Raw genomic sequence first — 7,751 nt, 5'->3', positions numbered from 1 at the left:
TATTATGTAAATGATATTTAAATGCATATCAATATTGTATAAATGATATTTAAATATGTATTGATATTGTGGAAATGATTATATAATGTATATGTAATTTATCCATATTCATTTTTTAAAATTAACACAAGCACATCAAAAAGCTTTTCTCTACGGGCCATTGCCCTGTCAAAATCTATAAACCCATAACAATTGCCAGCCTTCACTTCTCCCATTTCCCAATTTTTCATCCAATCTTTGGGAAAATAACAACGAACGATCTCTATTTTTCGGATAAGCAAATGCCAATTCTCCACCATATCACCACCGACGCAACAATGAACCCACCATCACTACCAGCCTCTATTTCGCTATTTTTCCCACCATGCTCTAGACAAACAAATAATCGTTCTCCGTTTTCTATCAAAACAAATGGTAATATTACACCACATCACCACCTACACAACAATTAAAGCAACAAAGAAAGAAGGAAGAAGACGAAGAAAGTAGAAAAACCCATTAATGATTGCATCATAAAAAGAAGAAGAAGAAGAAGCTGGTGTGGTCGTCCATTTTCTGTAATTTTAATAAATATGGGCTAATTTTTTTTTGTGATATGACCTAGTGTCTATAACCTATAATTTTCTATAAATCCAATATATTTTGAAAAAGGAAAAAAGTACATGGCATAACAAACTTAAGCTCTTAATTTTGTCCCATGACAAAAGTTTTACAGAATTACCTCCCACAATAATTGTAGTAATATTTTCTCTTTAAACCCTACCAGACACCCCTCAACATACACAACTTCAACTTTAAGAGCTCCATTTTTTCCTCTCTCCTAAAAAATTCCATCAGTTTCACATCCTCATTTCCAATTGAGTACTCATCACTGTCAGCTCCATTTTTCTTCTCTTTATACGAAGAATTTTTTTCACACCCACTAAAATTCCCTACATTGACCCTCCTTTGTATACTTCATCTATCTCCTTCATTGACTTCATCATCAAACTACTCCACCTCACACACCAATCTCCTCCACTAAAAAATTAGTCAACACCAGAATTTCTCCACTAAACTGCCATTATTCCTCACCATCATCGACCTTATAGTCATGACAAATTTCAGATCTAATCAAAATTAAGTCTGGATGTTGTGCCACTTATGAAGAATTTTTGATCTCATCGAAATTGAGTCTAGATATTGTGCAACTTATGGCGAATTTCGACGACAATAACAAAATTGAATCAACTACTTGATACAGTGATACAAATTTGTATTTTAATATCAACAAAATAAAGTCTCTTTTATACTTGTATTTTATATTCGTTGACACAGTTGTATTTGTTGATACAATCAGAACCATCAAAATACAAATAATTTATTCTTATATAATTCTATTCTAGTGGATTCACTTATATTTTAAAGAATTATTTTGTATTTTTATTTGTAGCTGACTGCACAGTGTATATGTATTTGTAGTTTTATTTTTTTGAATTTGTATTTGTAGTTGATTACATTATTTGTTTTTTAAATAATTGAGAAACGCTATTGATTCTCTTTTTGTGAATACTTGTATTTATATTTATCGATAAAAATTGTATTTTATTAATATAAATTTAACCATAGAGTTACGAATGATTATGTTATATGTTTATACAACTTGAACCATACAAATACAGAGCATACTTGTTTATTTATAAATACAAATTATAAATTTAACATACAAATACAAATGATATAGCTATATCAAATGACACATGACATATTTGTATAAGATAGACTAAAGCAAATACTATTGGTGCATATACATATTTGTCTATAAATACAAATGATAAACTAAACATATTCACAGCAAAATCATCTAATTGCAAATGATAAATTTATTTGAAATGTATTATTCAATTAAAAAAACAAAAAAGTATAAACTATAAAACACCAAAATAAAAGAAAGAGAGAAAGTTGAAAACATAAATTATAAAATACAAAAAATGAAAAAGAGAATAGAAAGGGAAAGAGGTGGGAGATATAACAGAGAGAAAATTAATGAAAAAATTAGAAAAATAGGTAAGCTGCTATGGGATGTAATGAGCAAAGTATTTCTAACAGAAAGGGAAAGAGATAGGAGATAGGAGATAGAAGAGAGAGAAAATCAATGAGAAAATTAGGAAAATAGGTGAGCTTCTTTAGGTTGTAATTAACAAAGTGTTGCTATGGAAGACTTAATTAAGGATGCAAGTTTGCTATTTCTAAAATTTTCTCTTAATAAACAGATAGATGTACCCCCACCCAAAAAAAAAAAACTTTAGAACCTTCATGTACATGTTAAAACAAACCTCATGTATTTATATTATTGGATGTTATTTATACATATATTAAGGCCTCGGGTAATGCCAAACTCTTGACCAAGTCAAAACGTCCCTTTTCGATTGATTTCTCATGAAATTTCCTACTATAGTAAACTTCAAACGCGCATAACTACTAAATTATATATTTTTATATCTCAAGACCCACCAAATTATAGATAATTTAATTAGCTTTCTAACACATCCAATTTTACCTTAATCCGATGTCGGAGTAGGTTGAGCCGTGGGAACTTGTTTTTGAGAAATTTTTTTGGATAAGTTTAGGGGCCTTTTTAAAAATTTTTCTTATAAGTTCCAACCCTTAAATGCTGAAAACCTATATTAACACTCAGTTTCAAACCTTTCATAAAGAATACGATTAGAAACTCCCTCTCTTCCCATATAATATTCTAAGAGGCAAGAACACCTAGGGTTCAAGATTCAAGGCTCAGAGTCAAGCTCTATTCATCAAAAAGTTCCACTGAACACACCTTTCTTTAAGTATTAATATATTTTGTCGATTTATTTGGTAATTATGTGTTGTTTGATAGTTGTTTGAAACTAGGGTTGAGGAGATTATTGTGAAAAACTTTATATTGATTTCTCTTCTTGTTTTATGGGTTTTCTAAGCATTGTTCATGGGTTTTGATAGGTAATATTCTCTATAAAAATGGTGAAATTGTTAACATGTATTCACAACCTTTAAGGATTTTTCAAGATGAAAATATGACACTCAATCCATTTCTAAGCTTTGTTTTTCTCCATGAGAAATATGATTGTTACACTGTCTTTTGAATAAGGTATGAGATGAAAGAATGTAAGGTTAAATCACTTTATTAAAAACACTTGAGGGTTATGTTTATGAACTTTAAAGATGTATTTAGGAGTTTAAAATAATTTATGACTATGATTTGCCATATTATCGATGACTTGCAAGTCTGGGTATGACAATAATAATATGGGAATACCTTAATAAAAGACTCCATTGATAATAATGTGTGTAAAATGATTTAATAGGTCCTTAAAGGAAATTGTGTAGCTTCATCGTGAAGGTGTATGTCCTCATGACCAATGCTCGAAACTTATGTTTTGCTGATGTAGGATGTCGTACCTTAATTGGATGATGAATGGTGTCCTTAATATAAGGATAATATGGTGGCTTTATTCTTTTGGTGATTTTAGCATAATATCAATATGTGTGGCAAACATGGACTTAGGCCTTACCGGTTGGGAAGTACCGGACTCATAGAGACCATGGGTTACTGAATAAGGGTTAAAATCTACATAGTTTATGATTAAGCTTTAAAGGGTTATGTATTTTTGTCCCATTTCCCTGATCCCCCATTTCATTAGTATTATGGACATTTAGATGAGTTGTAACTTACATTATAAAATATTTATTTCCCTTTTCCTGGGTTGCATCCCAGTACTCGCCATACTGACCTTCCTCGAACATAACACTGTTTCATGATGTAGGTCCAAAGGTACTTTTCTGTGATTTTGTGCAGCGGTAGCAAGTTCATATTTTTGCTTGGAAAACTATTGAGAAGTGGTGAGCCCTCCATTATTCGAAAGTTAGCGTTATTTTTCATTTCTATTTTTGTTCTAGTATTTTATGGTTTTCATGGTATAGTTGGGAGCCATGTCTCAACTTAGGATTTATTCCTAAAGTTAGAGGCTTAATAGACAGGTTTTGGGTAATTTTTTGGATTTTTTTCTTAAGACGTGGATGCTATTTTATTTAAATATTTAACCCTTTTTTTATATGGTATTATTTTGTTAACTTTAAATATGGCTATGCTTATGATATAACGTTAATGGGTCATCCCAGGACTTCATTAGTTTAGGATGCCTATCACAGCTAGGTCCCTAATTTGAGTCATGACTTACTTGGTATTAGAGCACAGTTCAAGGTCTCAAGATATTTATGAAACTATGTTGAGACAAGTCCTTTTTATGGGTGTGTAGCATGACATACTTATAAAAGGGAGGCTACGAGGCAATTGGAAATATTTTCCTTTCTTCATGTTCTAGTTTGTGTTAGAGAGTCTAGTCACAATGAATTCTTCTAGATTTTGACTTTCCCATATTTTAGATCATGCCTCCTCGAAGATGTAATAGCCTAAGGAATTCAGCTGGAGCCTCTATCCCTACAAGGGCAAATGCTGAGGAGATATGCCCTAGCTATGGGATATAAACCCATTGTGGAGCCCATCCTTTTGATTTCACTGATCCTCCTAGGTTCTCCCGATCCCAACTAGCCCCCTCGGACCTCTTAGGACTTGTACCACCCATACCTTATATTTGTAAGGAGAGGTTTGAAATGCTGAGTTCTTACAGATTATTCTAATGTTGGCTTAAATTATATCATTTTAGTCTTAATAGTCAGATAATGTTGGTCATCGTAATAGTTATTCTGATGTTGCTTGGGTCGGCCAATTTATGTTGTTGAATTCCCTACCTTCACTAGGTCCAAAGTTGAGGAGGACTCATAAAGTTTGTTGACAAAATAAAGAGGATCTTTAAGGTGTTGTATGCTAGTGATACTGTAGGGGTAGATTTTATGTCTTATCAACTGAAAGGGGAGGCTTGTCGTTGGTATGATAAATGGGAGGCAATTAGGGGTGAAGATGCTGAACCTACTATTTAGGAGGAATTTTATAATGCTTTCGTAGATCATTTCTTTCCTTGGGAATTAAGAGAGGCAAAGGCTGAGAAGTTTATGAACTTGAAGCAGGGAAAGATGAATGTTAAGTAGTATGCTATGAATTTACTCAGTTATCTTGTTATTCTCCTCAAATTTTATTTAACATGAGTTCCACGAAGAGAAAGTTTTCTTCAGTCCTTTCTAGTGACTTGGTACTAGAGTATAAGGGTGTCATGATGAATAACGACTTGGACATATTTAGGTTGATGATTTATATGTAACAGGTAAAGAATGAGAAAAAGAAGCATGAAGAGGCAGTAGACAGGAAGATTAAAAAGGATTAACATGCAAATTAGGATGCGAGTCAGCAACATAGTGAGAATGAGAGAAGAAGTTGTTTAAGAAGAAATCCTGGGGCAATTCTTATCAAAAAGCTAGTGCTCTAGGCCCCAAACATTCGGTTGATCAATAATTATAGGATAGCAATGTACCTAGGGTGCAGGAAAACCAGTCTCAAGCCAGGGTAGCTCAGTCGACACCATCTTACCCTCCTTAAATCATTTATGGAAAGCTTCATCATGGGTTTTGTCTTTTGGGAAGTAATTTGTGCTTTGGTTATGGGAACCCAAGTCATAGGTAGCTGGACTGTTTTGTATCTAATTACATTTAGGGCTAACAACGCCTCAGCTACTACTTCTTTAACTCCTTCTGCAAAGGGTTCTATTTTAGGGATGGGGGTGAGTACTCGCATGTAACTCAAGGATAAAGGGGTAAAATAATTCCATTTCAAAACAATCTATAAACACTCTTAATTCTCTTATTCACATACATGCATATATATATATATATATATATATATATATAAGATGCCGAGATAGAGAACAAGGATTAGCATGAAAGTTACAACGTTAGCCTGGACTGTGTAGCTCTGCTGTCATAATAGTACCCATAGGTTATATGGGCCTCAGCTCTCACCTTTTGGTTGGGCCTCAGTTCGTGTAGCTACACGAATCGGGGAATATACATAACATATATGCACTGAGGACTCAAACATCCTAGTCATATATCAAGGGTGACTGGAACACTCAGTTATTTAGACCCCTATGCCGGCAAACGTATTTTTCGGTATTAGTCCTCACGGGATCTCCACTTTCACGGCAAACTACATAGCCCCCTTTAAGCCCAATTAAAACAATTAGCACATAACTCATTTATTTAATTAAGGAGTCATTCATTAAGGAAATATCAAGCGTTATCGTCATACCGACTATAGCTTGCAAGCATATGTTATCATGCCAAGTCAACATAATTAGCTAATAGGTACTCTAACCCATAATTAGCTAATAGGGACTCTAACCCACTAGCCATTAAGACTCAAAACCATCTATCCAATTGGTACTCTAACCCATCTGCTAATAGGACTCTAAAGTTCCAATTCAAAACCATTCCATGGTCATCAAGACCTTTCAAAATCCAATTAAGCCATTTATGTAAGGCATTAGTTCAAAACAATATGCAAAGCCAAATAATTATATATATTCCAAAACCAATTATATAAGTGGGTTGAGATTCTCTTCAATTTAAATAACAAAATCCAATTATTTCAAAGAATCCACGATCTCCATTCAATCATCATTCCTATGCACCCTAATGGTTTTACAAATCATCAATTCAAAGTGTAACTAATTCAGAAAAACCATGGGAAAAACATTTACACAATCATTCTCCAAAACCCTCAACCCATCATCCAATACCCCGCATCAAAATCATATGAATACCAAATAAATTTATGCCATAAATAAAAACACAATTTTAGGGAGAGAGATGAATGGCTTCATCACCAAGAAATTTGAAGAAGTAATCACCCTTAGAGCCATAGATGACCAATTTGTTGAAACCCTAGCCTTGATTTTGCATGGGAAATTTGAGAGAGTTTAAGTGGGTATTTGATTTAATAGAGGATGAAAATAACCCATTCTAGGTGTTTTTTGGATGTGGGGTCTAAGTGGGAAAAGAGGGAATTTACCAAATTGCCCTTATTAAAACACTGAAAATTTTCACCTGTGATCGCAGGTGAACTTACGATTCGTATTATGACCCTATGACTTGTAGATTCTAAGTCGCATTCAGGACAGAATAAAAGGGACCCTAAACTTGTTTGGCTATGAAAGGCTCACTACGACTTGTAAAGAGTCTATGCGACTCGTATTATCTCAATCGTACTCAGACAGGGGACTTTGGGCAGCACACTAGTCACCCTACGATTGGCACTTTTTTACTCGTTATGAGTCTTTACCACTCGTTGGGTGCGAGTCATGATCAAGGCAGTGACATAGACTAACCTTACTGGTCCGGATACAATTTTGATCCTACGATCCATATAAACACCTTACGACTTGTTAGGTGAGTCGTAATCAGGGCATAGAGTGCAAAAACTCAAAAAATTCAAAGGCAAAAAAATTTGGGGTATTACATCATCCCCCTCAGGATTATTCATCCCTAAATAATGATTCAAGGCACCCTTAGCACGAATACAAGATAGAATGCAACTACAAAACCATACAAAAATTTGGAAATTCTAAAAGCAACAAGGATGAAAGGAAATCCATACCTAAAACATGATTATCTAACACAAAGAATAAGAACTGATACTTGGACTTCAAGTCCTCTTTGTCTTCCCAAGTAGCTTCCTCTACCTTTTGATTCCTCTAAAGCAGTTTGACCGAAGCTACATCTTTTGTCCTCAATCTAAGGACTTGCCTATCCAGAATCTCAATCGG

The sequence above is a fragment of the Capsicum annuum genome, chromosome 10, assembly GCF_002878395.1.
Source record: "Capsicum annuum cultivar UCD-10X-F1 chromosome 10, UCD10Xv1.1, whole genome shotgun sequence".
NCBI lineage: Eukaryota > Viridiplantae > Streptophyta > Magnoliopsida > Solanales > Solanaceae > Capsicum > Capsicum annuum.
This window is presented reverse-complemented; position numbering follows the sequence as displayed.